Below are 15,075 nucleotides of genomic sequence, written 5' to 3'. Positions count from 1 at the left end.
TCACAGAACACATCCTGTGGGCACTTTCTGGGTGGGAGCTGTCTGGAAATGTCTGTGAAGGTTTCTGTCTTTCAAGAGGCACATGGAAAAGGAGGCAGGTGGATAAATTTTTCCTCTCTCACAGCATAAGCTCTTCCACAAGACTTAAAACTCTCTCCACATCCAATAGTTACAGAGGAGGCAAGGGCAGGGGAAGATGTCAGAGACCAAAAAAGGACGATCTGGATTCAGCAGGAGACCACGAGCTCCCTCCTGCCGCTCCTGCAGCTCCTCCTGAACCTGCTTCTGCACCTGGACTGCTGGGCAACCGAGATCCAGTTCAGGCATCACCACCACCTCGGGCAGAGCCCCTCTGCACCCACCCACACCTTCTTCTCCAAAATGTTCTCCAAAATCCCACCGTCAGTTCCCCCCAAAACTTGACGTCCCTTCCGCTGGAGATGTATTTGTTTGGTTTTCTTTAGTTTCCTTTGTTTGTTTCACATCATTTATGGCATCCTTTATTTTTCTTTTTAGACTTTCATGTAATAAAATTTAGACTTTTCCCCTTTTAAATTGTGCAATTCAGGAGAATTAGGGGCATTCACAATGTTGTGCGACCATCACTACCATCCAGTTTCACACTATTTCTTTCCTCAAAGTGAAACCATGGATCCAGAGAGCGCTCTCCCCTCCCTCCTCACCCAGTCCCTGACAACCCCAAGTCCTCTTTCTCTCTGCGTGTCTTTACCTCTCCTGGGTGTTCCCTTTCAATGAAACTTTATGAAAGTTGGCTTTTTGTGCCTTCCCACATGTATTCACCTGGGGCTGGTGATTTTTTTGTTTTCACTTGAAACAGCATTTTTATTATTTTAAGGGGATATCCAGGGGGATTAAAGATGTGATGTACAAAATGAAGCCCTTTTAGTAACTCTGTGCATAATCTCAGTGTAGACACTGCTGTTCCCCCTGTGACACCACAGCCAGAAGACAGAAGGGAGATTCTTAGCTCTTCCTGTGGTGAAAACAAAACCAAACAAATCAAAAAAATTACAAAAAGCCCAGAAAAAATGCTTGAAAGACAAACCACATTCTGGAAAAAGCATTATTCATAACCCAAGGTTGAGGAAAAGTTTCCCATCCCTGTAGTCCAAAAATCTTTCAAAACCCAGTGTTCTAAACAGAAACAGAACAGGCATGGGCAGTTCCAATGAGGGGCAATACAGGTGTCCAGTGTGTGTTAGAGATGCTTGACCTCTCAGGGGAAAACACAGGCAGACGGAAACACTGCAGAGACAGCACCAGTCACCATAACACTGGCAGGTCTTTAGTCAGGTGACAACCAGCCCTGGTGACAATGTAAGCAGGCAGAGGCTCCAGCAGATCCCCTGGAGGGAAGAGTGAAGGGACGCTCCTCTTCAGTAAAACAGGGTGCAGGAAATATCAAAGGGCCACAGATGAATCTCTTCCCCAGAAGTTCTGATCCTTATAGTTCATCCCACTAAAATCCTTACACACCTATTCAAAGATGCCTTTTCAAGGGTGTTCATCACAGCACTGGTTGAAACAGTCGGAATTAAAGCAACACTAATGTTGATGGAGAGGGGATGGGGTCCACTCGTTCTGGTTCATGTGGATGAATGAATGCTGTGCAGTTGGAAAAGTCGGTGCCTGGTCTCAACCCAACGTCAAGGGAGGCCTCAGGGTGGAAGTATGCAGACCCGTCTGCACCCAGGGTCCCATCTGCAAGACCACATATGTGTGAAATCAGCATAGATGGAAACTGATCTAATTGTGAGTGTGTGAGAGAAAGAGATGGAGAGAGACATACTGAGAGACACAGAGACTGAGACATAAGCACCAAATCATTCATGACAGTCACTTCTGAGGGTGGAAATTACAAATCTCTTCTCTTTTAGGCAATATTTCCATTTTTTGTACTGTGTCTGTATTACTCTACTAATTCTAAAAGGATTAAAATCCTATGTTAATGTGACCCATTCATTACTCATCTATGGAGTAATTAAAGTGCATTAATCCTATTTTTAAAAGAATTTGAAGCCTTCTTAGGACTCAGTTCCATGTCAGCTCCATGGCAGCAGAGGTTCTCCAGGAGGTCGTGTCTCTTCTGAATCAGCATCCAAAAGGGGTGATGAAGAAGTACCAGACTTGGACACTGAAGACTACAATAGATTAGAGATTCTGTTGAGAGAAATTAAGACCTACATTTACAGAGAATAATCCCATATTCATGGAGCAGAAGGCTTCATTCTATTAAGATGACAATAGTCCACGAATAGATCTAAGGACTCAAAGAATGCCTACCCAGATCCCAGGTGGTCTTTTGCAGGAATTGACAATCACTCTAAAATTCACGTGGAAAATCCAGGGGCTCAGAATACATGAGTGAATCTTGAAAAAGAACAAATTTCGAGGAATGGAAAGTCAGATGGAACACATGGTTAATACAAAAGCACTTTAGCTGAAGATAGCTGAGATTCAATAGATGTAGAAGAAAACCTGTCATGGAATCCAATTCTCTCCTCTCCCTTTGCCTTATTATGTTAGTTTGATAACAAAGCCTTTAACTTTCACATTTAACATGGTAGTTACTTTTCTGGTTGGCTCCTGTGTGTGTATAAATAAACCGTTTCTTTCGTTTATCTCCTCTTTATTTCTGTGGGCTCTGTGGGAGGGACTCTGGATGATGGGGACCTGCTCTTTTCTCACCTCCTTTAGTGATATCTTTTGTCCACGGTGAAGTGATTAAAAAAAAGAAAAGACGCATTGGTTTTGGGTCAGGATTGGAAAATGTATACCTTTGGGGACCCCCTGGAGGAACAAGGGGTTTAATACTGCTGGGAGAATTTACTGGTTGTCTTGTCCAAATGCCTAACAAGTCGCTATTTGCAAGTTATTTTTTAAAGATTCTTACCCAAAAACAAATACCCTATCTAAACCACTTGGATGACCAAATAGAAAGATAAAAGGAGAATCATGTCTGGCCTAAGAACACTTCCTTAACAAAACGGAAGGACACAATCAGATTCAGAGCAAAAATTAAAATCCATTTATACAATCTACCCTCCCACTCTTTTGTACACTGTCCTTAGGTTACCTGCCAGATGGCGCCCTGGAGAAGGCCCTTTGCCCGGAACTCGTGCTCATTTTCAGAGCTCGGCCAAGTGGGAGGTTGGCCCCAGGGTCTGAGAGGGGCTATGTGTGAAACCTTCTCTGCTGAGACCCAGTGGACTGAAGGGAACTGTGTGCTCTGAGGGAGAGAGAGCACACAGATCCTCTGTGGAGGCATCTCTGAGACCACCCCAAAGGCACACAGCTCTGACTCTGGACACGGGAATTTTTGATTGGCATCTTAAGTGGAAATCTCCTGGATAGAAAGAAGCAGATTCAAGATGTTCCAATTGGACGGGCAGGTCGGCCTCTCGAATATGTCGATGAGGAGGACACGCAATTCTCTGCAGAAATAGGAACAACCATCCCTCCTCTGCTGACTTCATCTACAGAGAAACAGAGACGTGGCTCTAGGGGGAATTCAACACCCACCAACACTTCTTACCGACGTCAACGTCCCCACATTATTCTCCTGTCAGGTCTCTGCACAAAAACTGTGGCTTAGCCCCAAATATCACATACCCATTACCCTGAACCACTCTGTGTCTGTGTCCAACTCGAGCATTAAGACCTGTGACACCTGGCCAGTCTGCAACATCTGACTGCGGCATCCGGAGGGGCAGTGACCCGCCCACCCGCAGCAGAGGAGAGCTGCATCTGACCCCGTGTTAGGAGGAGGCGAGATCTGCTTGCCGACAGGTGCTGGGAGCAGTAAAGTAGAGGGCACCAACGGAGGGCATATGAAAACAAGCTGAGCTTCCAAAACAGGACGAAGACAGAAGGACATCGCATTAAAAGCACACAGACTCCAGGAGAACACCGACAACCCCCTTTTTTTGTTGTTGTTGTTGTTTATTTTTTGTTTGTTTGTTTTTCTTTAAATCTGTTTTTACCTGTTCTATTTTCAATTACTCTCTTAATTTTTACTTCTTAATTCATTTCTATTTCTCTTGGGTTTTAATGTCCTGTTATTGATTAGACACAGGCTTCAAATACATCTATTCATCTCCCCACCCCCTTTTTTTTAAAGGTTTTAAAAGGACGTCTCAACCCGATTAATTATCTGCTTCAACTCGCTCTTCTATTATTCATTATACACTGTTTTCAAACCTTCTTTCTCCCTTCTTTAAAAATCTTTCTCTCTCTCGCTTATTATTTTTTCTTTTTTCCCTAAGTTCTATTCCTAAATAGGCATTAGATAGATAAAATTCTTAAGATCCAAAATAGACAACTGATACTCTATAAACCACAGTGCCAGAGAGGTATGAGCAACATGAAGAAGCAGAGAAACCTTTCCCAATTAAAAGAACAAGAGGAATCCCCTGAAAGAAAGATCAATGAAATAGACATCGATAGCCTACTAGATCAAGATTTCAAAAAAGGAGTGAGCAAATTGCTGAAGGAATTAAAAGAGATAGTGCTTAGAGATATAAAATGTGTCAAAAATGAAATTGAAGCTATAAAGAAGAGCCAAGCAGAATGGATAAACGCATTGACAGAGATGAGGAATTATCTAATAGCTGTGCAAAGCCGACTAGTTAATGCAGAGGGACAAATTAGTGATCTACAAGACAGGGCAATAGAAAGCACCCATTCAGAAAAACTACAAGATAAGCAAATAAAAAATAATCATAATAGCATAAGGAACATATGGGATAATATAAAGCGTCCCAATATTCACATAATAGGGTTCCCAGAAGGGGAAGAAGGATCAAAGGGGATTGAAAAGGTTTTTGAAGAAATCATGACTGAAAACTTCCCAAACTTAAAGAAGGAATCAGATATCCAAGTACAGGAAGCTCAGAGGGTCCCAAACAGGAAGAATCCAAATAGACCCACACAAAGACATATCATAATCAAGATGGCCAGAGTCAAGGATAAAGAAATGATTCTAAAGGCAGCAAAAGAATAGCAAAGAGTGAATTTCAAGGGAACCCCCATAAGGCTCTCAGCTGATTTCTCTACACAAACACTACTGGCCAGAAGGGAGTAGCAAGATATATACAAAGCCCTGAAAGAAAAAAAGATGCAGCCTAGGATACTTTATCCAGCAAGGCTATCTTTTAGGATAAAAGGAGAAATAAAGAGTTTCATAGACAAAAAAAAATAACTGCAGTAGTTTAGCAACACTAAACCCATGCTAAAAGTAATATTGAAAGGGCTATTCAAAATAGAAAACCAACAGTATGCTACAGAAATGAGAAACTCACAACTGGAAAGGTGATAACTCATGAATTACAAATAAAGAAAACACGAAATTATAAAAGAAAACATACAAATCACTGAGAGTGGGAGAGGGAGGCAGGGAAATATGGAATTTTTTTTTTGTTTTTTAAACTTTTTTTAAAATTAGGATGGGTTTGAGATCATGTTACTACCAGTTTAATGAAAACAGTTATAGTAATGGGTGAATAGATTTACAAAAAATGGTAACCACAAGTCAAAAATTTACAAGGGAGTCACAAAAATTAAATAAAATCCATGATAATACAAAGGAAAATTACCAAACCACAAAAGGAAGAAGAAAGGAACAAAGAGGATATACCAATTCAACAGCAAAGATAAGTTCAAAATGGCAATAAACACACATCTATCATTAATTACTGTAAATGTTAATGGACTAAATGCTCCAGTCAAAAGACATAGAGTGGCAGACTGGATAATAATGCAAGAACTTTCAATATGCTGCATACAAGAGACCCACTTTAGGGGGAAGGACACATATAGATTTAGAGTGAAAGGATGGAAAAGGATATTCCATGCAAATGGAAAAGCCAAAAAAGCAGATGTTGCAGTACTGATTTCAGACAAAATAGACTTTAAAACAAAGGCCATAAAGAAAGATAAAGAGGGACATTTTATAATGACTAAAGGAGTGATACAAGATGAAGATACTACACTCGTTAATATATATGCACCCAATATAGGAGCACCTAAGTACATACAAGAATTACTAACAGAGATAAAGGGGGATATTGATGGGAATACAATCATAGTTGGAGATTTTAACACTGCATTAACATCACTAGACAGATCTTCCAGACAGAAAATAAACAAGGCAACAGAGAAATTAAATACTACAATAGAAAAACTAGATTTGGTGGATAATTTCAGAGCATTTCACCACCCAAAAATAGAATATACATTCTTTTCAAGTGCACATGGAACATTTTCCAGGATCGATCATGGCCATGGACACAAAAGAAACCTCAACAAACTTAAGAAGATAGAAATTATCTCAAGCATCTTTACTGACCACAATGCCATGAAACTGTAAATCAACAACAGAGAAACAAAGGAGAAAAAAGAAAAGCATGGAGATTAAACAATATGTTATTGAAAAAAGAATGGATCAATGAGGAAATCAAAGCTGAAATTAAAAAATACCTTGAGACAAATGATAATGAAAACACAACCACTCAAAACCTATGGGACACAGCAAAGGCAGTGCTAAGAGGGAAGTTTATAGCGATACAGGCCTTCCTCAAAAAAGAAGAAAAATCTCAAATAAACAAGTTAACCCACCAACTGAATCAATTAGAAAAGAAAAACAAAAAGCCCCAAAAAGCAGCAGAAGGCAGGAAATAATAAAGATCAGAGAGGAATTAAATACAATAGAGATTAACAAGACCATAGATAAAATCAACCAAACCAAAAGCTGGTTTTTTTGAAAAAGTAAATAAAATTGACAAACCTCTGGCCAAACTCACAAAGAAGAAAAATGAGAGAGCACAAATTAGCAAAATAAGAAAGGAAAATGAAGAAATTACAACAAACAAAATAGAAATACAGTATATCATACGAGAATATTATGAAAAACTATATGGAAACAAACTGGATAACCTAGAGGAGATGGACAAGTTTCTGGAAACATACTGTCCACCAAAACTGAATCAAGAAGAAACTGAACAGTTGAACAATCCGATCACTAGAAAGGAAATAGAAATAGCAATTAAAACCTCCCTACAAATAAAAGTCCAGGACTGGACGGCTTCACCGTGGAATTCTAACAAACATACAAAGAAGAACTCATACCAGTCTTTCTCAAACTCTTCCAGACAATTGAAAAGGAGGGAATACTCCCAAACTCATTCTATGAAGCCACCATCACCCTGATACCAAAACCAGGCAAAGGCACTACAAAAAAGGGAATTATCGGCCAATATCACTGATGAACATAGACGCCAAAATCCTCACCAAAATTTTAGCAAATAGAATCTAACAACACATAAAAAAGATTATACATCATGACAAAGAGGGGTTCATCCCAGGGACACAAGGCCGGTTCAGCATACGCAAAACAATCAATGTAATACATCACATCAACAAGAGAAAGGACAAAAACCACATGATCATCTCAATTGATGCAGAAAAAGCATTTGATAAAATTCAACATTCATTTATGATAAAAACTCTCGCCAAAGTGGGTATAGAGGGAACTTATATCAACATAATAAAAGCTATATATGACAACCCTACAGCCAGCATAGTTCTGAAGAGTGAAAAACTAAAAGATTCCCACTAAAATCTGGGACAAGACAAGGATGTCCACTATCACCACTCCTATTCAACATAGTCCTGGAAGTCCTTGCCACAGCAGTCAGGCAAAAGAAAGAAATAAAAGGGATCCAAATTGGAAAAGAAGAGGTAAAAGTGTCATTATATGCTGATGAAATGTTACTACATATACAAAACCCTAAAAGGTCCACACAAAAGCTACTAGAGCTGATTGAAGAATTCAGCAATGTAGCAGGTTAGAAAATTAACGTTCAAAAATCAGTTGCATTTCTTTACACTAATGATAAATCAAAAGAAAAAGAAAGTAAAGAAACAATCCCCTTTAAAATAGCACACAAAGTAATAAAATATCAGGGAATAAATCTAACCAAGGAGGTGAAAAATTTATACAGAAAAAACTATGAACCATTGATGAAGGAAATTAATGAAGACTTTAAAAAATGGAAAGATATTCCATGCTCTTGGATTGGAAGAATCAATATTGTTAAAATGGTCACACTGCCCAAAGCAATCTATGGATTTAATGCAATCCCTATGCAATTACCCTGGACATATTTCACAGAAGTAGAAAAAATCATAATAAAATTTATATGGAACCATCAAAGACCTAGAATTGCTAAAGTATTACTGAAGAGAAAGAAAGAGGCTGGAGGAATAACTCTCCCAGACTTCAGACAATACTATAGAGCTACCGTCATCAAGACAGCATGGTATTGGTACCAAAACAGACCTATAGATCAATGGAACAGAATAGAGACCCCAGAAATGAACCCACAAACCTTTGGTCAACTAATCTTCGACAAAGGAGGTAAGAATATACAATGGAATAAAGACAGTCTCTTCAGCAAATGTTGTTGGGAAAACTGGACAGCAGCATATAGAACAATGAAGCTAGAACACACCCTTACACTATATACAAAAATCAACTCAAAATGGATTAAAGACTTAAACATAAGACAAGATACAATAAACCTCCTAGAGGAAAACATATGCAAAACATTATCTGATATACATTTGAAAAATTTTCTCCTAGAAGAAATAAAAGCAAGAATAAACAAATGGGACCTAATGAAACTTACAAGCTTCTGCAGAGCAAAGGAAACCAGAAATAAAACAGGAAGAAAACCTAAGGAATGGAAGAAAATTTTTGCAAGTGAAACCAACAAAGGCTTGATCTCCAAAATATATAAGCAGCTCATAAGACTCAATAAGGAAAAAAATAACCAACCCTATCCAAAATGGGCAGAAGACCTAAACAAGCAATTCTCCAAGGAAGTCATACAAATGATCAAAAAGCACATGAAAAAATGTTCAATATCACTAATTATGAGAGAAATGCAAATCAAAACTACAATGAGGTATCACCTCACACCAGTCAGAATGGCCGTCATTCAAAAATCCAAAAATGACAAATGCTGGAGAGGATGCGGAGAAAGGGGAACCCTCCTACACTGCTGGTGGGAATGCAGTTTGGTGCAGTCACTATGGAAAATAGTGTGGAGATTCCTCAAAAGACTAGGAATAGACTTACCATATGACCCAGGAATCCCACTTCTGGGCTTGAATCCAGAAGGAAATCTACTTCAGGATGACACCTGCACTCCAATGTTCATAGCAGCACTATTTACAATAGCCAAAACATGGAAACAGCCTAAATGTCCACCAACAGGTGACTGGATAAAGAAGATGTGGTATATTTATACAATGGAATACTACTCAGCCATTAAAACCGAGAACATAATGCCATTTGCAGCAACATGGATGATCCTAGAGAATGTCATTCTAAGTGAAGTAAGCCAGAAAGAGAAATAAAAATACCATATGAGATCGCTCATATGTGGAATCTAAAAAACAAAAACAAAAACAAACAAACAAACAGAAACAAAGCATAAATACAGGACAGATATAGACTCATGGAAAGAGAATATAGACTTGTGGTTACCAGGAGGTAGAGGGTGGGAAGGAATAGACTGGGATTTCAAAATTGTAGAATAGATAAACAAGATTACACTGTATAGCACAGGGAAATATACACAAAATGTTATGATAAATCACAGAGAAAAAAAGTGACAATGATTGTGTATATGTCCATGAATGACTGAAAAATTGTGCTGAACACTGGAATTTGACACAAAATTGTAAAATGATTATAAATCTATAAAAAATGTTAAAAAAAAAAAGACCTGTGACCGTTACTGTGAAATTGTGTCCCCCTTTCAGCCCATCTCCCACCATCATCCCAGCCCAACCTCGGTGTCTCTCTCCAGGTCAGCAGCACTCTTCCCACTGGCTTTCCATCAGCTTACCTTGCCCTGCTTCCATTGCTTATTCCCCATATGTTACCCAAAGCGGTCTTATTAAATTATGAATCAGATCAAGTCGTTCCGCTTTGCAAAATACTCTCGTGATTTTCCATTGTATTCAGAAGGATATCCAGAGTCCCTACCAAGGCCCCGTGTGATCCGGCCCCTCACCCATCTCTGCAGCCTCAGGTCTCACCGTTCTGCTCCAGCCCATCTTCACCGCCCAACGGTCCCCACCAGGACAACTGTGTTTGTAATTCCAAGTCTCGTACTTACACTTCTCCCGGCCTGGGAGGCTTTTCTTGTCTGTTACCTACGTGGCTTATTCTTTTGCTTCACTCAGGACTTTGTTCAAATTATTTTACCCTCAGAGAGGACTTATCTGACCACATTATTTAAAATAGCACACACATATATCCTATTCAATCATTTTCTCTCCTAATATATTTTATGTTTCTTTGTGGCAATTATTAGTACTTGGTAGTACATAATATATTTATTTGCTTACTGATTTATTGTCTATCTTTCTTACTAGACCTATATTCACGGAATCACAAATAAATGTTTTAAGCAGTAACTTTCAAACCACCTTTAAATGAATTCTTTTATAAGTTGAGAATTTCAGAGTTTTTCACGGGTTGCTTAGGGGAAAAAAGAGAAAGGATTCAGGTGAACTATGTTATTAAGGACCTGGGAGTTTATTATTTATTTTATTCATAGTAGTGTGTATCTGTTAATCCCAAACTCCTAATCTAGCAAAAGACAGAGCTTATTACTATGTATAAAATGTTTCTTTTTGCTTTTAAAGTTGGATTGTTTGAGATCGCTTTTCTTCTTTGTTCATTTTCTTTTTTTGAAAAAGAATTTTTCTTATTATTTTTTTACGTTGAGTTACTGGAAATTGAACCCAGCACGTATACTACCCCTTGAACTATACCCTCCCTTCCAAAGACAATTATTTTTATACTTTGACAATACCATACTGAATTAAGAATTTTTTACTCCATTTTCCCTTCAGAGTGTTTATAACTGAGGGAGAGAGTCAGAGGAAGCCCTGGGCCATCCCTTCCTTCTCAGCGGTATACTACACAGCAGAGGAGCTTGGCTGTCTCCAGGCCCAGCTCACCTTTCTGCTCTGAGGGCCAGGCCACTTCTCTAAACAGAGGCGTGTTGGAAGCAGCAGAAAGCCAACTAGAGGGCAACAATGACAAAACTAACCCACCTGCAGTTGGACATAATCTGCTCTGAAACGAACCTCTTAAATCTCTTCTTCCTTTAGTGGATGGTTTTCAAAAATATTCCCAAGGAGATGACTCTCACTCTATTTTTCTGGATTTCTTGGGCCTTCTATGACTTTAGCTACAGGCTTGATTTTCTGCACAACGTCTGCAGGGAAGCCAGGCAGAAAACTTGAACAGACCCTGCAGGCCATGGCTGAGGCCTCCGGTCAAAGCATCCTTGTTGTGCAGAGCCTACGTTCATGGGGTCATTTTCATGACTGCTGTAATTAGTTCTCATCCAAGTGTCCAACCGGAAATGTTTCTAGATGGAAGGTGGTCTGACGCAGATGAGCAGTGGGGATATGGGATGCAGATGGCAGACAGACTGGAAGGAGAGAAGGGAAATGTTTCCTCAGGCCTCAGTTTGGAAGATTTCTGATTTTCATATGGACATTAAACTGGGTCTGGCTGAAGCGCCATTTGCTCTAAGATGGCGTGATGTACACGTATCCTTACAACTTCTAAAAAATATGTTGAAGTTGGACGTGACAGCCTAGGGGAGAGACAGCTTAGAGTGACACGTTCCAGGATGCCTATGATCTCGGGCTCAAAAAGAGGAAAAGAATACACATATTTTGCCTCTGTAGTTCTATGTGAAATTATTTTGACCCCTGCCGGATGGTGTAAGATCAGAGTTCATGTAGTCTTTCTTACGTCGCAAAGACGACAATTCTTTTTGATGAATCAGCAGACTTTTTCCGATGGCCCGGGGTCTGTGCCAGACATTAGCTGTCTAGACAAATACCACACAGCCCCCCATCCCTCAAGGAGATCATAGTGTGTCGTGGAAGAGACAAATTTAAATAGGTTTTCAAAACAATGTGGTAAGACTCACTTGGCTTCATATATATTGCATGTTCAGAGGGGCTCTTGCACTGCCTGGGGCAGGGTTCTCTAGAAGGTAAGGAAGGTGTCAGAGAGGAAATGCTTTCTGCACTGACATCTGAAGGATTCCAGCAAATCTCTAGACCAGGAAAGTGTGTGGTGGGGACGGGATACTCCGCAGCTTCTGTGTCTCGTGCAGAGGTCTGGTCGTGTCTAAGAGCACTTTGCACTTAGGGAAGGAAGGTCAGTGAGGCTAGAGGCTGTGGGGAACTAACGGAAGCTGAGGCTGAAAAAAAGCAGCAACTAGATGATTAGAAGGTGTGACATTAAATCAGGGAGCGTGGACTTCCTCACATACGCCGCGGGGAATTCTTTGGGGTTTTAAGGAGGAGAGTGACACAGATTAGTCATTAAAAGTGAGCAAAGTGGATTGTTCACTCTAAAGAACAGCACTGGGGAGACTAGCAAGGGGTGTAAATTAATGCAGTGGGAATCAAGAAGCAGGGACTTAGTTGGGGGATATTGAAGAATAGAATTGTAGTACTGACAGGGGTAAGGGAGTAGAAAACTCCCAGATGTATGTCACGGAAAACAGATGGGATAGTGATGCCATTGTTTGAAGAAGTAAACCTAGTTCTGAGCGAGTGTAAATTCAAACACACAGAGCTTCAGATTTTTATGGGCTAATGAAGTGGGAATGTCTACTTGTCAATTATAAGTATATTTCTGGGACTGAAATGAAATGTCCTTGCTGGAAAAGATTTGACAGTTAATCAGTGGACAGAGAGAAGTTGAAGCCACGGGAATAAATGCCACCCACTGACAGTTTATCAGAGAAAAGGGAAGGAGGGCACTTCTGGTTCAGAAAATATGGCAGACCAGAAACTTGAAGGCCCACTCACTAAAGACACATAAAATCATAGGACACAATGCCGCCAATCTTTTGTTTTTTTTTTATACAGTCACCTTTATTGTGGTATGATTCCTGTATAGTAAATTACACATATTTTACATGTACTATTTGATAAATTTGATAGATGTCTACACCCAGAAAACCATCACCACAATCAAGATAGCTAACATTTCCATAACTTCCCAAGAGGGAAACTATTCCAATTCCCATATTTATCCCTTCTCATCCCCTTCTCTCCCTGGTAACCGTAAGTTTCTTTCTCTATGTCTGTGGGTCTGTTTCTCTTTTGTATTTAAGTTCATTTGTGTCCTTTTCTAGATTCCACATATAAGTGATATCATATGGCATTTTTCTCTTTTTCTGGCTTACTTTACTTAGAATGACTATCACTACATCCATTCATGCTGCTGCAAATGGCATTATTTTGTTCTTTTTAATGGCTGAGTAGTATTCCTTTGTATAAATATACTACTACATTTTTATCCAGTCAACTGTCGATGGACACTTGGGTTGTTGCCATGTCCTGGCTATTATAAATAGTGCTGCTGTGAGAATTGAGGTGCATGTGGCTTTTTAAATTAGAGTTTTCTTCGGACATATGCCCAGGAGTGGGAAGTCTGGATCATGAGTTAAGTCTATTTTCAGTTTTTAAAGGAAATTCCACACTGTCTTCACTAGTGACAATGCAACCCGTTTTGTGAAAGCAGAGCCATGCTCAGAAAGTAACGGATATTTCTAGGGGCCAGACATGAATCGCAGTGAGTGTGGCTTGTTCAAGAATCAGAGGGCAGTCTGTCAGGGCTGGAGGAGAGTGACAAGGGAAGTGTGGTACAGGTAGGAGTCAGACCACGTGGGGACATGGCAGGCTGGGATAAGGAGCCTGGACTTCCAGTCATCCCTTGGTAACCATGGGGCACTGGTTCCAGGACTCCCCCCTGATATCAACATCCATGGATGCTGATGCTTCTTGTAGAAAATGGCATAGGACTTGCATGGAACTTATGTGTACCCTCCCATGTACTTTATATATATATATATATATATATATATATAAACATTTTTTATTGAGTTATAGTCATTTTACAATGTTGCATCAAATTCAAGCTTAGAGCACAATTTTTCAGTTATACATGAATACACACGTACATTCATTGTCACATTCTCTTTTGCTGTGTTCTCCTGTGCACTTTAAATCATCTCTAGATTACTCACTGTATCTAATACAACATGAATGCTATGTAAGTAGTTGTCAGTGCATGGCAAATTCAAGTGTTGCTTTTTGAAACTTTCTGTTTTTTCAAGAATATTTTCAAATAACAGTTAGTTGAATCTGCTGGATAGGGAGCCCCTAGATACAGAGAAACCCCAAGCTCTTCCTTTCCACCTCCTAAATTTCCACTGCAAGCACAGAAGGAGTCCAAACATAGAACAGCGCCATCTACCCGCTGGAAATGCTGAGGAATTCCTTTAGCTTATGTAGCGCAGGAGAGAAGGTATAGGGACAACTAGTGGGAAAGGAGGGCCTGCCTGGAGAGGAAGGAGGAAGGACCGCAGTGGAAGCCAGCTATTACCCTTACTGGAGCTAGCTGATAGCAGTGAGGGATGCCGAGGAACTGGAGACACGTCACGTGGGGGGCAACCCTGGCCACCATGTGCAGGGTTCGCATAGCTGGGACCCAGTTTGCAAGATCAAAATAACAAGGGTGGAGAGGGGCTGCCTCAGCCCCGGGATCCTGACAACGGCCACAGCGCCGTGACCCCAGCTAATGCAGCTCCCGTAGGAAGCCAGAAAAAGGAAACTCTGAGCCAAAATATTGCAGATTCCACCGCAGCCACACGGATAACTAGATCTCTAAGCTGACAAAATGTAACCACCAGAAACAGGAATCTTTCCTTTTCTCTTCATTTGGACCTTTGGAGAGGGAGCCACACATCTCTGAAGGGAACCATCTTTAATCCAATAGAGAGCTCACTTTTTCAGGAATAAGCATGGAGAAAAAGAGTGGGGTGATGGTTTAAAGCGGAAGTCAAAGCGGAAGCCCATCTGAGAAATTGTAAAAACATGCATCTCAATGAATCCGAGTTATGGCGAAAAGAAGGAGGAAGGTTAAGGAAATCTCTATCC

Source organism: Vicugna pacos, unplaced genomic scaffold, assembly GCF_048564905.1.
Source record: "Vicugna pacos unplaced genomic scaffold, VicPac4 scaffold_19, whole genome shotgun sequence".
Lineage (NCBI taxonomy): Eukaryota > Metazoa > Chordata > Mammalia > Artiodactyla > Camelidae > Vicugna > Vicugna pacos.
This window is presented reverse-complemented; position numbering follows the sequence as displayed.